Source organism: Panulirus ornatus, chromosome 25 (genome assembly GCF_036320965.1).
Source record: "Panulirus ornatus isolate Po-2019 chromosome 25, ASM3632096v1, whole genome shotgun sequence".
In the NCBI taxonomy this organism is placed as follows: Eukaryota; Metazoa; Arthropoda; class Malacostraca; order Decapoda; family Palinuridae; genus Panulirus; species Panulirus ornatus.
The window spans coordinates 10,030,550-10,050,644 of NC_092248.1; the positions used below are offsets into that span (position 1 = coordinate 10,030,550).

A 20,095-nucleotide genomic window follows, 5' to 3' on the forward strand; every position below is an offset into this window, starting at 1 on the left:
AGTCTTGCTCTCCTGGGCTGTGATAGGCTGGCCTTGATGGGGCCGAGTATTGCTCTCCTGGGTATTGATAGGCTGGCATTTATGGCGAGTATTGCTCTCCTGGGTATTGATAGGCTGGCATTGATGGGGCTGAGTATTGCTCTCCTGGGTATTGATAGGTTGGCCTTGATGGGGCCGAGCATTGCTCTCCTGGGTAGCTTTAGGCTGGCCTTGATAGGGCTGTCTCGCTCTTTTGGGTGGTGATGGGTTGGCCTTGAGAGGGGGAAATGTCTTGGTCCCCCCCGCGACCGGAAGAGCGAAATGTCTTCATGAGAGTCTGTGCCGCACCACGCCCACGCACCCTTTCTCTGGACCCGCGCTTCCCACGCCCCCGCCACCCAGACCTCTGCACACACGCCACGCCCTGCCTGCCTGCCAACCAGCTAGCTACCATCCTGCAGGTGTGTCGTCTGCTGGTAAATCCCCCCGTGTCCGGCGGGGCCACGTGTCGGTATTGGCACCGTCCACAGCAGTGCACTGACCCTCCCTCACACGTAGTGTTGTTATGTATCCATTTGCAGAAAGAAAACTGAATTGTTTGATGTCTCAAATTTTCGTGAATGAATGTGAGATTTAGTCATCCCAGGCAGCGAGGCGATGCTCTGGAGGTATCGCAGCTGCTCCTATTCGGCGACAAGTGGCCATAAATCACAAAGTATAGTTTTATGAGCCTGTGTGTGTGGGAGAGAGAACTGGCTATTACCACAGAGGAAGGTGGTGTTACCACCTGTGGAAGGGTGGGATTGGTAGACACCACGAGGGTCGCACAAGGTTATTGGTGTGGGAGATGATGAAGCAGAGGAGTTGACCGGTTCATCAGTCAGTTGTGCGTTAGCTTGTAAGTTGGGGGTGAGTGCTTGCATATCTAGAGATTATGTCATCTGATTTGTGTCTTTATCTCCTCGTCCCAAGGGTTTTATCTGTGGGAGGCCTTGGTAATCAGGGGTTCTTTTGGTCGCATATCCAGTCAATTGGCACGATAGTGAAGATAACAGTATCTGGAGGTGAATAATTAGTAGTTCCTTATCGGGGAACCAGTTTGGTCATAAGTATTAAAAGCATAAATGTCCCAGTCCGTTTTTTGTGATGTTTCCCCGCAGGGTACAAGTATTAATCTTGGTAATGAGCTGGTGGTAGCTGATTAAATTATAAGTATTAATAGCCTGGAGTGGTAATGAAAAATGATGAAGATCATGGACAGTGAATGAGGGAAATATGGGGGAAAGTTATTGCTTGAAATATTGATAACGTGTTGTCACCTGTGCTGTCATCAGTTAAGAAATTTGTGCTTAAGATATAAGTCCTGTTCAGTGCGTCCCGTAGATTTGTTTGAAGAATGAATAAACAAGTTTTCGAATGAGGGGCGAGTGACTAATCAGACTTAGAGTCAGACGCATTTGCTGTTATAAGTAACTTTTAATTAGATGGTGGAGTAATTAATATTTTACGTGTCTCTTACATTATAGAGATATTCATCCCGTGTGACAGGTCTTAAGTGATATTCTGGACAAGTGTTACACTCAAGTTTTGGACGGAGTGTGTGTGTGTGTGTGTACCAGATGCTGACTTCGAGCACCATCAGGTTATCTTATCTTGAGTGGTATGTTCACACTTCAGACTAGGCCCCCGTCGCCGATTATCAAGGGGGGCAGTATCTGGTGGTAGGGTTCTTGCAATGGGGGAAAAATCCCCTCATCCGAAGCTGGTGGGTAGCTCTGTTGTTAGGGAGATTCCAAGCCAGAGCTACAGCTAGGGCCGTTGCTAGGGGTATCAAACCCCCTATCTGATACCGTTACTAGGAGAGAACCCTGACTGGGGTGAGATGCATTGCTCTCGTAAGGAATGGTCTCTGGACGGGGCCGGAGCTTGGTCTCTTGCGAGGGGGGAGAACCATGTCTAGGATGAGGGGCTATGGGCTGTTTTCAAGGGCAGTGGCCTGCATGAGAGCCAGGGGCCAACCCCTGGAGTCACCGTCTCACGCACACCAATGGTCTTGCACTCTCCCTTCTCCCCCACCTCGTCACGTACGCCCAGACCCATTTAACTTCCCCCCCTCCTTCTTATCTAACATTTGCAGTCTTCTTTGTTGTTTTATTGTCATCCTCCTCTCTTCCCCTCTGTGTCCGCTCTCCCTTCCCTCAGGTCGTAACCCTGGGGGTGGTAATCCTTTATAACCCTGCCTTTTCTTCACACTAAACAGCATTATGTATGTTCTCCTTTTTGATGGACGTCACATATTTATATCCCTTTTTTTCCTCGTGTCTTTTCATTTTTCTTTTCCTCATTCTTCGTTTTTTCTCTCATCCTTTTTTTTCCGTTCCTCATTCTCCATATTTTCCCCCTCATGTCTGTTCTCACCCTTTTCGTATACCCCTTTTTCATCATGTCTATCTTTCACCTCTCTCCTCGTAATCCCTTTTTTTTTTTCTCATCTTTCCCTCCCTGTCCTCATACCCAGTTCTCATTCGTTGCACATCTGCCATTGCCTTGACATCTGTCTTGTTCCCTCCCATTCTGTTTCTCATCTCCCACTCTCCTGTTCTGCCAGGTTAACTCCTCTTTCTTATTTTCGTTACGCTAAACCAGTTTTCTCCTGTCATTCACTTTCCTCCCTACGTTTTCAGATTCTGTACATTTTCTTTTTCTTTCGGAAGAAGAAGAAGAAGAAGAAGAAGAAGAAGAAGAAGAAGGTCATGTAGAAGTGGTGTTAGCGTGAGAGGCTCAGCATATTCCTAATTGCCCTACACTCTTCATAAACATTTTCCTCTGAACTTTACACACAGAAGATTGTTTATGACGAAGCCAGCTTGAAATTAATTGGGGATGGAATTAAGCTGAGGCTGGATGAAGTCGGGGCCTACAAGGTGCCGAAGAAGTAGTTGTGAACAGACGAATATGAGAAGTGATATCGTTGTGAAAGAATGTGATGAAGTTGTTTTGTATGGTGATCTGAGACAGCGAGGCTTTCGATAGGGTGGTAGTGAAGGTGATTATTTCTTTGTCCGTGTAGTTATGATGGTTATAAAGGGTTTATATCTTTTATCTGTTCAGTTACGGTGGTAGGGAAGGGATCATTTCTTTATCTCTATAGTTTTGGTAGTAATAAAGGGATTATTTCTTTGTCTCTATCGTTATGGTGGTAATGAAGGGATTATTTATCTGTTCTTTTGGTAGTAATAAAGGGATTATTATTTTATCTGTAGTTATGGTAGTAGTGAAGATATTATTTCTTGATATGTAAATATGGTAGTAATAAAGGGATTATTTCTTTATCGTTATAGTTATGGTAGTAATAAAGGGATTATTTTATCTCTGTAGTTATGGTAGTAATGAAAGGATTATTTCTTTATCTGTAGTTATGATAGTAGTGAATGTATTATTTCTTTTATCTCTCTAGTTATGGTAGTAACGAAGGGATTATTTTTTTTATCTCAGTAGTTAGGATGGTATTGAAGGGTTTAATTATCTATAGTTTTATTTTTTGTTCTTGTTCTCCTTATACCCTCTGTCATCTCTCGTTTAGATCCCCCCGCCCCCCCTCGTAGATCCGTTCCTCTTATTTTGTTTCTGATATTCTGTCTCCCCTCCTTAAGTCTATTGTGCATCTCCTTCCCCTGTATTTATTGACTTGATTCCCCCCCAGACCCTTGCTGCTTGTCCTTCCCTCACGTGTGTATCGCGTATTTTCCTCTCCATTTTTTTTTTCTTCCAGTTTTCTCTTGCCTCCAGCTCCTCTCACTCGGACCTTTTCTCCTCCCCTCGCTCTCCCTCGTTAATTCTCGCCCTGGCAGCTGCCTCTCCCCATGGTCTGGGCCGGTGGCAGTAAGCTCCCCCCCCACCCCTCCCTTCTCTCCCCTTATTTACCGATGGATCTCATTTATCCTCCTCGTCCGGGATCCTCGCTGCCTCTTGTCCTGGTAGACTCCTGAAGGAGCCCCTACCGGGAGGCTCTCGAGAGCTTAGGGAGGCGGGGGTGGGTGAGGCTGAGGATTTCTGGGACCTAATTGGGAAGGAAGGAGGGGAGGTGTCGCAGGAGGGAGTCGTCCCTTCACATCATGACTCCAAGTGTTCGCGGGTCGCTCGTGGGTCACGCCCGGCGTAGGGGATGTTCCAGGTCACGCGAGGTCAGCGTTTATCCCATGGGAGCGAGCTTCCGGGTCGCAGAGGGTCGTGGGGATTGCGGGTATCTGAGGTCAAGCGTTGCGGGCGGTCGCGTGTTTTATATCTGGGTTGCAGCGACTCCTGTGGTAGCGGATATTCCAGGTCATGTGAGGTCAGTGGCCATATCTGGGTCACTGGTCGTCCCGGGGTTCGTCGCAGGTTAATTTCTTGGTGGCGGTGGGAGGTACTGGTCGTTAGGGTGCCCCTTATGTTAAGGAGATACTGTGTCGCGAGGTATTAGTGGCAGGAAGTCTGTTAAAGAGATGGACGGGGAAGTTATGGCGGCCTTACAGAGCTCCTCTCGGTTATTGACCTCGTGTGTGTGTGTGTGTGTGTCGTGAGAGAGAGAGAGAGAGAGAGAGAGAGAGAGAGAGAGAGAGAGAGAGAGAGAGATTACGTGCACGTGTTTACTTGTGTTTGTCTGCCTCATGTATTTCTGTGCTTGTGTGTTATTATATGTATTTACGTGTGTGTTGTGTTGTGTGGCACAGACACACACAAGTTTTATGAGGGAGAAAAATGTGTTGGTTGACACTCTCTCAGAATCCGGTTCGTTTTCTGTTTGTTTAAGAGCTGATACCTTGAGCCGGTTGATGTGATAGAGATACTGGATGACCTTTATGTTTGTGTGAGAATTTGTCACTTGTTACGAGTTAGGAGAATGGTAGGCCTGCGCTGGATTACTTCAGGAGACATACAGGTTTGATTTCGTGGCTGGATGGCGTTTTGCATGTATCATCTGCTAGTGGTTTTCAGGGGTCGGTCCAGTCTCTCTAGCGATGTTTATAACATGTTGTAGTGCCTAAGGCCTCGAACCCACGTTCACCCACTCAGTTGTATTTTATCCTGATTGACAGAATGTGCTGGACTGTTTTAGAGTGAATCCAAAGACAATTCCCTTCATACGTTACATAATAGTTGACCCATAACGATGTGTTTTTTTTTTTTTTTTTTTTTTGCTGAGAATTATGCTAACTGTGCCCTAGATAGTTGAGAAGTACCCTAACTTTGCCAGTTTTCAGTGGTTATCTCGTCACAACTTGCTATTAGATTTAATTCAGTAACTGTGGCCCCGTTTCTTGTACTTTTTTTTTTTTATTTTAGCGCTCTCTTTAGCTTCTCCTGCACCGTCGCCTTCAGGATAGGGAGACGGGTGCGTAATGCCGCCTTCCATTGTTTTGACAAAGATGAAAAAAGAAATGTGACGTAGATGTCGTGCATCTGTTCTCCTCCAAGGGGAAGGCTTTGAAGACTCGGTTCCGTGTGGGATCAGCTCTTCTTTTGTCTTGTGTCTCATGGCGCCATGCAGGTACTCCCTTACATAAACGTAACCTGGGGTCGGGAAGCCGGAGTGATGGGCGCTCACCCGGCAGACATAACATTCCGGATATAGTACCACAACTCGCGGTCTGAGTATTACCTATTAAACCAGTCTAATGGCTAGGCGGGAGGGGATCACCCACCATCCATCCCCCACCCTCCTCTCGCAACGCCCATCATCGTAACCCGCGCAAGTCACTTGTGTAATCATGAGACCCGGGATTCGAGGCTTCCTAAAGGGCAGCTTTACTCGGTGGCGTGGCCAAATTTCATATGAGCCTCCTGTTTCGTGAATAATTAGCCAGAGTATGAGGATTAAAGACAGAGTTGGTAGGAATCGAATCCCACGCGTATCTGTAAGGATGTGGAGTCTGAAAAGTCGATGGCGGAGTCCACAGGATGGCGTGGGTGGGGTCGGAGGATGCCTTGGGAGCGGCAGTGGGCGGCCGCGACGGGCGGCGACCGGGGGTGTGGTGGCCTTCCCAAGCGTCGAGTTCAACCGCCCGCGTCGTCATCTTCAACCGGCGATCATCGCCCGTTTTCATCCCCACAACCGTCATTCTCAATTGCAGTCGCCGCCGCCACCAACGCTGACGTAATCACCATCACCACCAGCACGACTGTCTCCACCACCACGACTAGCAGATCACCACCACCACCACCACCACCACCACATTGCGTGGGAAGTAGGGTTGAATCCCCTCCGTCCTCCTTATGGTCGAGTTATTACGGCATGTTGTTGAAAGACGTCTATTTTTAGGGACTAATTTCGCGTACCGGGATACCGGGATCTTCCAGGGTGATTCCCTTTTTGTTGGGTATTACCTGCTATCCCTCAGGGGTTATGGCACAGATATGTGTGTGTGTGTGTGTGTGGATGAGGGTGTAATGTAGTATGTTGTATAGGGATTAGATCCATGATTTGTCCAGAAGAGCTTAGGTACAGTGTGGGATTTTTTTTTCTCTCTCTCTCTCTCTCTCTCTCTCTCTCTCTCTCTCTCTCTCTATATATATATATATATATATATATATATATATATATATATATATATATATATATATATAATCAGTAATTTTGTGGGTGTTGTGAAGGAGAAATCTCCACGGATGAAGACAACGTGATACATTTAACCATCAGTCTGTTGGCGAACCTTTCCCTCATGCTCTCAAATTTCTCTGGTCAAATTTAATTTGTGGGCAGATATATGGCGTGTTGGTTATTTTCTCACATACATATATATATATATATATATATATATATATATATATATATATATATATATATATATATATATATATATATATCAGTTTATGAAAGAGAAAAAAAGTATTGCTCAGGATTGTATCTTTGAGTAGAAAAATGGATAGATTGTATTCTTAAGTCCACAACAGGACCATCTTTTCGTCTCTAGATTCATACCTATATCATTGAGGACTCTGAAGTATCGTGTTTGTAACCAGTGGTTTTGTTAGACGATGCATCCGTTTCATCACACGTGTACACACATACTCCCAGAAATGTGTTGACATCCTGGATGCGAGTCGGACACAACAGACTGCTTAATAGTTTACCCCATTGATGCACTTAACCACTACATGGCACTAAATACTTTACCAGGGCGGCGCTGATGCACTTAACCACTACATGGCACTTAATGCTTTGCCGTTGCGGTGCTGATGCTCTTGACATGAGTAATATTAACTTTTTATTCAGAAACAGTACCAGGGGAAGTTATATACCGTGGAGGAAAGTTAAGACACCAGGAAATATGGCTCTTTCCAGTTGTATGCAGCACTCAGGCATAATGAACTGCGTCTCTCTCTCTCTCTCTCTCTCTCTCTCTCTCTCTCTCTCTCTCTCTCTCTCTCTCTCTCTCTCTCTCTCTCTCTCTCACATATTCTCTTCCTGATATTATTCGGTGTCTTTGGCCTTTATTTTCCCTGTCACTTTATTCCTTTATTTTTCCTCTATTTTCCTTATCACTTTATTCCCTTTTCTTATTTTTCCTTAACCCCTTGCCGCGTCTTGCCTCCCGCACCTCTCCCTGTTGTACCTCTCCCTCCACTCTCGCGTGACCTATTTGTACCTCTCCCTCCACTCACCTGTTCTAGTCGTACCTCTCCGTGCGCTCTCACCTGCCCCAGTTGTTTCCTCTCCCACCAGACCTTAACACCCCTTAACCTCTTTCCTAGAAGGCCCCATCTCCCTCTCCCTCCGGCCTCATCTCCCCAGTTGCTCTCACCCCCACAAAACCTTGACACGGTCTCCCGTGTGCTGCTCTTCCTCCGGGTTCTTTTGCCTGCCTGTCCCTTCTCTCACTTGACTGTGAACCCCATCTCTCCCTTGACTGTGAACCCCATCTCTCCCGCTGGACGTTATGCAACCACCCTGACACCCTCCCTTTCTCCTACCCTCAGCCATCCTGCGCTCTCGTTTCACCTCCTTCCCTCCCTCCCGCCTCTCCCTGTCTCCATACGTCCTCTCCTGCTCATTTGTTCCTCCTTGTCCCATGTTCCTCCCTGCTTGCCTGCCACTCCCTCTCCGGACTCCTTTGCCGTCCTTTCGACGCCTGTGCCACCCCTCTGACGCCTCTGCCCCACTCCCCAACACCACTGCCATCTCCTTATTCCTCCTCTTCCCCCCGAACATCTCTGATGAAGCAGATCCGTGCCCCTCCCTCCTCTTGTGTTTGGGTGCCATTTCCAGTCCTCCTAAACGTCAGCTGGCTTTCAGCCCAATCCTTATATTGCTTGGGTCTTGTCTCCATGCACTTCTTACTCTCCCCCCCCTCTCTCTCTCTCTCTCTCTCTCTCTCTCTCTCTCTCTCTCTCTCTCTCTCTCTCTGTATATATCTGTAATTATCTGTTTCTATTAAGTTGGGAGTTAGTTTAACGCTCATGGGGGGGGGGGCTGCTCTTGAACATTGTCTTACATTTTAAACTTTTTTGTGTTGTCCACATTTACTATCTCATAACCCAATTTCTTCCTTCTTTATCCAGTACCCATGTATTCCTGTACCCATATATTTAGGAGTATTTCTTTATATCTCTTTTAACAACTTTTCCCCTAATTCCATATGATGACCCCTGGTTTGTTTCACCACAACTTCCTAAGATGAACTGTTCACTGTCTGCGCATCAAGACGGTTTAAAAGCTTAAAAGTTTGTGATTAAGGTCACCCCTCACTCGTCTGCCCTTCGTGATAGACGCATTTAAGTCCTCAAACTTTCCCCCGTAACTGAACTATCTTCATTCCGGTACTGTCCGTGTTGCGCACCTCTGAACCTTACACTTCTAAGTGCTTCTTTAGGTGCGATGATCAAACTTGAGAAGCATATTCTCTAATTCGTCCTACTGTAGTATGGCAACAGCGTGCTGAATGTGTGTATGAGGGTGAGAGAGGAAGAGAGAGCGTGTGTGGCCTAATTTTCTCCCTTTCAACCTCCCATTCCCATTTTACGCCACCCATCATTCTCCTTTCTCATCCCCCGTGTATCTTCTGGTCCCGCCCTCCCGCCGGGGCTGCTCGGCATTAACACTCCTCCCATGCCGTGTTTCCTCGCTTGTTCTGGCCTGATTTATTCCGCCACCATGATGGTCGGATATCCCCGTCTCCGTTCGCTACTGCTGTCACCGCCGCTACCACCATTCCACCCATCACCGAGGCCACCATCCCCGCCTCATCGCCCGCTGCTCCCCAGTACTGTTGTTCAGTTCTGCCATTTACTGCACATTTACCCCATTTTTTTTGTCTCCCTCCGTCATCATTGTCTTCTCTCATCATGGTTTAAAGTCCCTTTCTATTTTCGCTGCACATTCACAGTTCCACCAACCTTACCACCATCCTTGTTTACAGATGCCTCTGTCTTCCGTTAACCTGTATGTTTATACCTACGACCTATCTTGCACTACCATCATTGTTTATATGTTACACTTGCCTTCATGGTTGTTTACACCCACCACTGTTCTTGTTTACAGCCCTCCCCCTCCCCTCACTTCTTACATACAGCTATCATAGTTACCACTTTCTTCAGCACTTTGTTTCCAATCCGCAGTCTTCTTGTTTACGGCACCTGCCGTTCTTTGTTTGCAGGTGCCATTGTCGTCAACGCTTACCCACTGTCTTCACCATCGTTGTTAACATGTGAAAGTATGTTTACCACCTGTGTTTGCTGCAGCCAGCATCATTATCGACAGTTGAACCAGTGTCCTCACCATCATCCTCTTCGGTTTAACGTTCCCGTGACGATCGCCTCGATGGGATAACTATAGGGAGCCAGCAGGACATGGTTTGGCGACCAGTCCCCCCCTCAAGCCCTTCCATACGCACCTGTGCTGGCATTAACATGATGATGCTCTTACGTCCGGGTCAGGAGGGGCAGGTGATAGTGTGGCGGAGCAACAGCCGGTGCTGGGTCCTCACGTGCCCCCAGTGTGCCACTTACGCACTATCCTTTTCCTCTGGTGTCAGTCAGCCCGTGGTCGCATGACGGTAGGTCCCGTGGTGAGGCGGGGCGGGGCGGGGCAGCCGGCGGCACCGGGCGTCACGTGCCCCGGACCACGGCCACGCTCCCTCAGCCGGCCGGCCGGGTGAAGGCGGTGCCAGTGTTGCCTCTCTCGTGTTCCTTCACCTTTTCTCCTCCTCTCTCCATGTCTGTCCCCATTTGAGGTAACTCCTACATGCCTCATCCTCCACACTTCCTTCCTCTGTCTTTTCACATTCTTCTTTCCACAGCATCTTTCCCCGTTGTTTTAGTCGCTAGTTCTTTCATCGTATCCTTCGTACCATCAGTTTCTTTATACTGACTGTCTCATCTTTCCGTGGTCGAGGTCTACATCCTTCTCTTCCTACTCCATCCTTCATTCTTACTATTACGTTTTTCATACATCCTCTTGCTCCATCTTTACTCACGTCTTCTCCATCTATACTCCCACATGATCTTCCTGCTTGATCATTACTCGAACATCACTCTCCTTCCTCGAGTCATAATCATTCGTGTTTCTCCACGTGTTCCTCCTTTCCCCTCCCTCGTACATCGTTCTCTCTCCTCCTCCTCCTCCTCCTCCTCCATACTCTCATGACATCCTTCCTCCCTTTCACCACGTCCTGCCAAGTTTTTCCAGCCTCTCCATTGTCAGCCCATCGTCTCTGTTCCTGCCAGGGGAGGACTGTCCCCTGTCGGGATAACACATAGGATTGTGTTACCCCCGTGGCCATCAGGGTCTATGACTGGACGCCTCAAGTCATGGCTGAAACAGAAAAGAGCACAGTATTAATACGTCAGTGACTTGAGGCGATGCATACCGGGTGTTATACACTCAGTAAACATGCAGTTCATGATGATACATTGGTATTGGTGAAGTTGTATAGCATCCTCAGCACAGCGTCAGGGAAGTGGCACACCACGCCCCGGTCTGCCTTCACAATCAAAGTACACTCATGGCTACGGCTGTCTCTCATACACTATGATTCCCCACACGATCTACCCACATTTCAGCACATATCGTCCTCAAGCATTCCAAAGCCATCTCGTCCAGCTTTCTTGCTCTCTTATACGTTCAGGATACAAGACTTGCTTTCACACATCACTGTCGGGACTCTTAGAACCTTTCGACATACCGACATTTGCCCAAACAGTCACTACTACTGACCTCTCTCCTGCCATACGTTAGCTGATGCCGCCCAGAGGACTTGTGCCGCCCCGTAATCCACTCTGTGACCAACTTCAACCCCCTGTGGTTCCAGCAGCTGTCACTTCCACTTCGCTGTCCCCAAGGTCCTCCCCATTCCAGCTGGTAATAGCAAATATAAAGAATGTGGCCATTTCTCTTGTTGCGGGTGCTGCCTCGATGAAGCGAGAAATGCCGATATATATATATATATATATATATATATATATATATATATATATATATATATATATATATATATATATAGTGTGTGTGTGTGTTTGTGTATTGTGGAGGTGATGTATGCTGGAGAACGATAAGGTAAGGCTACGGTAAGACTTCGTGTGTATTGCAGTTTGTGCTGGGGCAAAAAGTTGTTTCGTGACCTGATTGTATAGCGTAGATTGGTCGGCCGCGAGGGTGAACGGGGGTGGTGGGATGGGATGGATTGACCTAGTTGGTTTCAGGTCACGTTGGGGCGTGTGGTGGGCGAGGGAGGGAGGGAGGGAAAGAGGAAGAAGAAGAGGTACACCAAGAGAGGCAGAAAAAATAACGATAGAAGGACAAAGAAAATTAGATGGGTGTCACGGGAAGAATAGGGGAAATAGAGACAGGATATGTCTTGTTTTATTGAAGGACAATTATGTATGCGGAACAACGGACTGGAATCCGTCCCGTGGAACAGACATGTAAATAATTTAACCAGTGTAACATGTCCCTTGTATTTATTGCAAGAGATTCGTGATGGCATTGTAGCTTGTTGCACCACAAGTAGGGGATTTTAGGTTATTCCTTTGAATATATACGGCGTATATTCCTGAAATATTAAGTATATCAGTATCATGTTAAGGGACAACGATGAGTTAAGGGCATATGACAGCGTAGGGATAAGCTTAGTGGCAAATGACGGGGGGGGAAGAGTTAAGTTTACTGGCATATGACTAGGGAGAGGTAAGTTTAGTGGCATATGACTCTCTCTCTCTCTCTCTCTCTCTCTCTCTCTCTCTCTCTCTCTCTCTCTCTCTCTCTCTCTCTCTCCCCAGCTTGCTCCGGGAATCTCAGGCAGACAGATGCAGTTTTTTTTTTTTAGGACACAAACCCCCGGAGGCTTTGAGATTGAGGGCAATGGGCAAGAGTTCAGGGAAACGTGAAGAGATCATGATTGCGGGTGGGAGGGGGAAATGGGGCGGGTAGGGGGTGAATGGCAACGTGAGAAATGGAAGGGAAGGCGAAAGGGACGGCAGGCAGATGCGAGAGGGAAAATGGTCGTAATGCACGATGTAAACTGTGGTCGGAACACGAGCTTTGAAAACGTTCCTGGGATGATGTCTCTCTCTCTCCCTTGTCATTCACCTCTCTCCTCGACCTCACTACCCACTCAGGCACGCTTCCTCCCTCACTCTCACCACACCTCTCCCCTCTCCCTTTTCCACTTACCATTCCATTTTAGCCACAGGTTCCTCCCTCACGCTCCCTACTCCCTCCTCCCCCTCTGGCCACTTCTCTATCCCAAAGTTCCTCTTACTCCACCTCTCCCTCTCTTTCATTCGCCACTCTTACTCTCCCACCCCCTCCTCTCTCTCTCTCTCTCTCTCTCTCTCTCTCTCTCTCTCTCTCTCTCTCTCTCTCTCTCTCTCTCTCTCTCTCTCTCTTCCATAACTCTACTCCTCCTCTTCATGTACCGGCTGTCCTGGACACACCGGGGGCTCGACCAATAAACTGGGATGTAGACGCTTTTACTATTGACTTGTGGCGGTGGTGGTGGTGGTGGTGGTGACGGAGATGGTATTGGTTGTGGTGGAGATGGTGATGGTGGTGCCGCTGGCTGCTAGTGGTGCCACATCTGTAAAAACCTTCGACCTGCAGTGGTAGCAATCCATACATATATCCCTCCCCCCTCCCCCTTCGTCAGCCGTCCTCCCCTTTATCTCTCCTCAGATTCACCGTCTTGCATTGATGTTCGTCTTATATTTTCCTCCGGCGACGGTGAAGGCGGCACAGAGAATCCCGGGAATTTGGGAGTGGGGTGGGAGACAGAGAGTTTGGGAAGATGGATGGATCTTGAGAAATGTGTGTGATGGGTTTTTCTAATCTCTCTCTCTCTCTCTCTCTCTCTCTCTCTCTCTCTCTCTCTCTCTCTCTCTCTCTCTCTCTCTCTCTCTCTCTCTCTCTCAAGCAACGAGTTTTATCGGGGTTAGTGATGGTCAGTAGCTCATGACTCGCAGCCTTCTCGATTCTTTTTTAAACCAGCCCACTGACATTGTGGTGCGATATTCTTTGTCCAGAAATAAACCGGACGGGGAGGGAAGTGTTATTATTTTAATACCTACTTGTCTTACTCACCCTAGGGGAGTATCGGAGGAGAGAGAGAGAGAGAGAGAGAGAGAGAGAGAGAGAGAGAGAGAGAGCCGTTCAATATTGACATTCGCAAATCGATATTGGAACTTTAAAAATTACTGTCATGTCTGCCCGTTCTCTTCTCCCTTGTGCACATCGTTGGCTGCTCTTCTTCCAGTCTGGTTACCCGCCTGGGGAGCATCTCCAGCACTCGTGTGTCTCCTCAGGTTGGCTCAACACACTGGCGATGCATAAGTTATGTCTAGATTATCTTGTAAACATATATGTATTTTTCAAGCTGTTTCCTGACTTGAAGGCAGTTTTGAAAGCGACCAACAGGTACTTGCATCCCTTACAACTCTGGTTAACCATTTCAGAATCACATTTACCCTTGAAAAATCTGTCTCAGACGGATTCGTCTTGGATTTCTGTATTTCCCCGTATTACGTGATAATCATCACTGTGCACTTAGTCATGTTGAATTTCATGAGCCTTTGAGTGTTTCTGTACAGTCTTGAGTACACGACAGCTTGATAGTAGACGGAGCTGTGATGGGTAGAAAGTCCTCCCAAACCATCTTGAGGTAGACAAGACACAGGACGGGGTCCTCAGTATGGCCCTGTGCTTCAAGCAAATGGCGGATGGTCTCCTGGTATGCAAGCCAGTAAGCCATTAGAGGTGGAGGCAGCAGAGTGGATGATCCCCAGGGATGACACGTGCCTGTCTTCATGCCCAACCATTACTCTTGTCCACCCACCCACCTGCTGCTGTAAATACTGCCATTAGTCCAGTAGGTGTTGCAACTCCTCCTGCTGTTGTTGCCGCTGCTGCTCCTACTGCTGTAGCTTCTGTTCCTGCTGCAGCCACTACTTTCGGTGTTGCGCTTGATGCACTAGATGCTAGTAAACCTGCTAGGATTTCATCCACTCCTTTCGCCGCCTCTCTCCTCCTCCTGCTGCTCCTCCTCCTTCGCTTCGTCTTCACCCTCCTCTCCCCGCATATCCCATATATTCCACACGCACACACGACACTCCCAAGACACAGTGCAGCATAAAGAGAACAGATGGTCGCGTTGGTGGGGAACAGAGTAGGCACGAGAGACGATCATGACGCCAGCGTCTCCGGCACCGTTTTCCTATGTTGGTCGGAGACGTGTGTGTGTGTGTGTTGCAGCGGCAGCGGCGGCTCGTCCACACCTCCAGCATGTTGCGCTCCCGTAAATCTCTGGACGGTGGCGCAACATGTCGTTACCGCAGGAGGACTGTGTCGTTCAGGAAGACAAACTGAACAGCGGTCGTAAACTCCGGCTGGTGAAGGGGCCACAGGCATATTGGTCAGGTCTGTTTTGCCGACGTCTTGGTGGGGAAAAAAAAAAATAATAAAACGGATACATTTTTGCCGTGTGTTGAGCGGGCTATCGGGACATTCAGGAGTGGACCGGCGGAAGAGGGTAATGACTCTCACAGAGTGTGATGCCTCAGCGAGAGCTACGGGATATGTGTTCCCTGGGATATATATATATATATATATATATATATATATATATATATATATATATATATATATATATATATATATATATATAAGGGAGGAAGAGGAGGGTGTACGCTCCTTGGGAATGGATGCGAACAAATACAGGTCGTCACAGCTCGTCCATTTCTGGCCACAGGCACAGGAATGAACCACACACCAGACCACATTCCCAAGGTTTACATGTGTAACGCATCCATCTGTCCATCTTCAGATTACTTCTCCAATACTCATGCTTTACATGCATACTGGGCCATCTTTAGAATACTTCTCCAATACCCGCATATTAGATGCACCTGTGTCCACATTTGGAATACATTTCTAGAATTTATGTATTACAAGCAGATGCAACATTTTTGGATTACATTTGCGATAATCAAATTATGAATGCTTATGTGCCTAGTTTTTATTTTTATCAGGAATGATTATCTCCTGTTATTATTATTTAGTAAATTATGGTAATGACAGTAATATCTGGTGAAGTAATTGCCAGCCATTGCTTTCACCTGGACTAGTTTGGTGTACACACACACACACACATGCGTAGAAAGTGCCTGACATCCTTACGTCACCACCAGTTGTGTCACCCTCATCACTGCTCACCACCACCACCACCATCATGATTACAACCCTCATTAACACCTCCAGTATGATCCCCTGTCACTACGTCTCAACATTAGCATTATCAACCTGAACTACCGTTATCACCATCCCTCCACCGGTGATTATCACCTGTCGTTTAACGTCTTCAGCCACCACCACCACCACCACCCCAACTTTGCAGTGGCCTGCTGGCCCAGGCGACTGATGTGCGGGTATCTGTGATTGGTGTCGTGTGGGCGGGGGGACATACTCGTGGGATCCTGGCCACTCGTGCTGTACCCCAGGGCCAGAAATGGAGCAATTTGATGAGCTTCATCCATTATAAAATTTACCCTCGAACTTGCAGGGATGTTATGATGATATTATGATCAAGATACTTCTATGTTTATGCCCTTCATTCCTCTTATTATTGTTCCACTCAGGGACTTTCTTTTACCCCTTTTTATCTCCTTTTTTATGCCTAATTAAGGGTCGGATTTTATTCCCTTTTTCTTTTCCCTTTTTATATTCTTGTTTCAAGGTTGGGCTTCGATTAGAATTACTGCCCCCTGACCGAAGCCCTGAACCTACAAGAAATGATTTTGCACGAGAGGTAGACACACTGAAGGACGAAGTAGAGGAATCGATGTGACAGAAGGACACTGGTGTCAGGCCGGTGCCAACTTGGCATGGTGTCACACGTAGCAACAAACGCTTGTAAAGTCTGATTGCCCTCATATCCGGGCTGTTTGGTTGTACCATCTGCCCCGTGTACCATGTTGTGGGTTATAGTCTATTCTCGTATGTCTTTATATACCGGGGTGTTCGTACGTATACATGTGTAGCTTTTTTTTAAGTCAATGTGGACTCTGGTTTATGTATTTGTATTTTTGTTTGATGCAGATCCGTGCTAGAATTTGGGGAGAAAATAGAAAAGATCTCCACCCGTGATATTCTTTTTAGATGTGAGACTTAATTTTTCAGCGGAAAGGTGTTTGTGTGTACCAGAAAATATAATTGAATCTGAAAAATGCATTCAGAAGACGTATTTTTCCCGGGAAAAATCCTGCGTCTTTGTGCCATCCCTGAGCAGAGATTTGTTTGTGGAATACTGCAAAAATAGATTTCGGATCCCTTTTTTTTTCATTTCTGGGTTACTTGTCCTGACCCATAAAGGATTAGGTCAGAGGCCAGATTATCATACGCAAGGGTCGTGTCGTCGTGCTTAAAGGTCGTACCGTGTGCTCGGATGACTTTTTGAGAAGCATTTGGGAAATGCCTCAATATATATATATATATATATATATATATATATATATATATATATATATATATGTATATATATATATATATATATAATAACGTCAGGACTGCCATTGTGATGGGATAACTACGATCTTAGGCAGTTTCAGGACCATGGTTCCACTTGAACTGCTTCCCTGAGGTAACAGACGGTTCGATACGTCCCAAACGAGTCCTCAGGTCGTTATAACCAGTGGAAGACACGGAACGAGGTAGTTATTTCCGGCCCGAAAAGATGGTTTCCTCCGTCTTAAGGGCGAGCGATGTGCATCATCATTGTGATATTTCTGTATCACATGGAGGCGAGCGATGTGCATCATTATAATTCTGTGTCGCATAGAGGCCGCTGTGTTGTGCATCATTATATTTCTGTATCATATGGAGGCGAGCGATGTGCATTATTATAGATCTGTGTCACACAGAGGCCGCCGTGTGCAGTCTTATTCCCGTGTGGTTGGGTTAGGGATCTTGTCAGGCATTATCGTTGACCCCTCCTGGAGCACAAATGCATCATACTTGGTTATGATAGCTTGACCTTTGGCCTGATCATTAAGGGTCGGTGTAGAGGTTAATCCATCATACCCAATGGTGGTACATTCGTGTTTCTTGAGTGTTCCTTCAGAAAGGGTCGTAGGGTCGTTTCTTAAGTGTGGTAGGGTCAGTCGTTGTTGTGATCTGTGGTCCCCGTGTATAAAGGGGGCTGTCATTTGGGTCGGTGACGGTGTTGGGGGGATGATATGTGCACTGATGAGGTGGGAGGCTTCTCATGTGGGAGTACTTGCTTCCGCTGGTTACTTGATGGAGTTGTAAGCGTGTCGTTGTCATTGTTCTTGTTCTCCTGCCGCCTCTCTGTTCTTGTTCTCCTGCCGCCTCTCTGTTCTTATTCTCCTGCCGCCTCTCTGTTCTTGTTCTCCTGCCGCCTCTCTGTTCTTGTTCTGTTCTTGTTATCCTGCCGCCTCTCTGTTCTTGTTATCCAGCCGCTCTCTGTTCTTGATATCCTGCCGCCCCTCCTCCTCCTCCTCCTCCTCCTCCAGGAGCAGCAGCAGCAATATAGTCATCATACATATGCTCATCGTAGCTCCCTCTCTACATCCACGTGATGCTTAAGGAACTGCGCCAGAGTGGCAGAATGCCGTGTCCAGCGGTCGTAACGACTTGACCAAAGGTCGTATCGTCATTCTCAGGGTCGCACAGTCGTGCTGAAGAGATTAATGAGAGGAGGTGGTGTGATCCAGGAGAAGCTACGCTGCTGTAGAGAGAAGTGGTTTTCTTTTCAGGGACTGGGAGAAGTTGTTCGTGCATGAGAAATTATCAGCCGTATGTCGTAGTAGGCAACTAAATGGGTTGGAAGCGGAGGCTGGAAAACCCTCGCCTTCTTGTATAGCGCTACCTCGCTATACGCGGGAGACAGCGATAAATGAATATATATATATATATATATATATATATATATATATATATATATATATATATATATATATATATATATTGCAGTAGTTTACAGTGTGTGTGTGTGTGTGTGTGTGTGTCTGGACGGTCAGTGTCCTTGCGCTGGGATCGGGAAACCCAAGCGGGTTTGGGATTTGCTTGATAGAGCCAGGTGGAACTTAATTACCGCGGCGCGGCGAGAATTGGCAGCTTGAGGAATACGTCATAAGGCACTTAAAGCCACGTGGGGACGAGTACTAAACTGATATGGGCGTGTGTGTGGACGGTGTGTGCCGTTCTAACCCCCCTACTCTCGTCACATCCTTCTGCTGTCTATGTCATCATCCACTATTGTTCCTGGTGTTGTAGATGCCTCATCAACTTCATATCTCCACACCCAGCTCCTCGACGCACAACCTTTCCCTCGTCGTCACTTGTATATCCAACAGCTTTTTCCTCATTCATAATTTCCACCATTCACTTGGTGGGAATGAGTCATTGCTCATCTGGTTACTATATAAGAAGCGTTTCCGATTGATTTTTCCACTGTTTACTTTCCCCAGTTGATTGAGCTGTGCATGCGCGTGCACGTGGACACGTACTGGGAAAATCTTTCTCACACCTGTGTGGCAGGAGTATTACCTCTTGTCAGCCTCAAAAACTGCACCGTAAAAGGTAGTCTGACACAGTTGCCAGTGCGGTAAGCAATGCAGCTGCCGTACGGGGGAGATGCGTGTCGTCCTGGTCACGTGATCCACCAGTCCCAGCCACGCTGCGTTCGCAAACGTACACTCGTGGCTTTAATTCCTGTTGACGTGCCGTTTTTAGAGAGGTTTGTCGACCACATCCATACATCATTGATAATTAGTGGGAATTTTGATTGAATTCTGAAACACGAGCGTCTGAAACGGGTGTTGATGGATGGTACTTTGGTGTGCCTCGAGGAAGGAGAGGTCGCGGCCGGAGTTGGCATCAGTGAGGCGGGGCCAGTGGCCCGGACAGGGAGAACACGTGGTTGACACCATACACATTCAGTGCGCAATATTGATCATCGCTACGCGTGGGGTTGTGTGGTTATATCAGTGACACACACACACACGTCCAGGTTGCCTGAGTTGTCCGCTGTTACGTAATCATTATATACCCCTATAACAATATATATATATATATATATATATATATATATATATATATATATATATATATATATATATATATATATATATATCACAATCTCAAGTCCTCACTCCAATCAGGAGCAGGGAAATGATGTGCCCCTTTGGAGCTACGAGGCCCTTGACTCACAACTCCTTTCCCTCCATTGACAATGACAACCTTGCCGAAGGTGACTTATCGCTCACGGGATAACCTCTCTCTCTCTCTCTCTCTCTCTCTCTCTCTCTCTCTCTCTCTCTCTCTCTCTCTCTCTCTCTCTCTCTCTCTCTCTCTCTCTCTAGGAGAGAGAGAGAGAGAGAGAGAGAGAGAGAGAGAGAGAGAGAGAGAGTTCGAATTGCATCGAAGGCTAACTCATCGATTGCTGGATGATCCCGTAGTTTTGTTAGAGGTTAGTTAGTTAGCACTTGGTGTTAGTGAGGTATATAAGGTAATGGGTTAGTCTCATGGCAAGTGAAGGAGGAGAGACGTTTACCTCCACGTCTGACTTGATGTTGTGATGACCAGTGTGAGGTAACCTGAACCAGGTGGAGTCATGTGATGATTGTCACG

At 47.0% G+C, this 20,095-nt stretch overlaps 1 protein-coding gene across 5 annotated transcripts in view; it reads left to right on the plus strand.

Moving 5' to 3' along the window:
- LOC139757250 (adenosylhomocysteinase-like 1) overlaps nt 1–20,095 on the plus strand; it is a 338,517-nt gene that overhangs the window by 19,717 nt on the left and 298,705 nt on the right. The window lies entirely within an intron of this gene.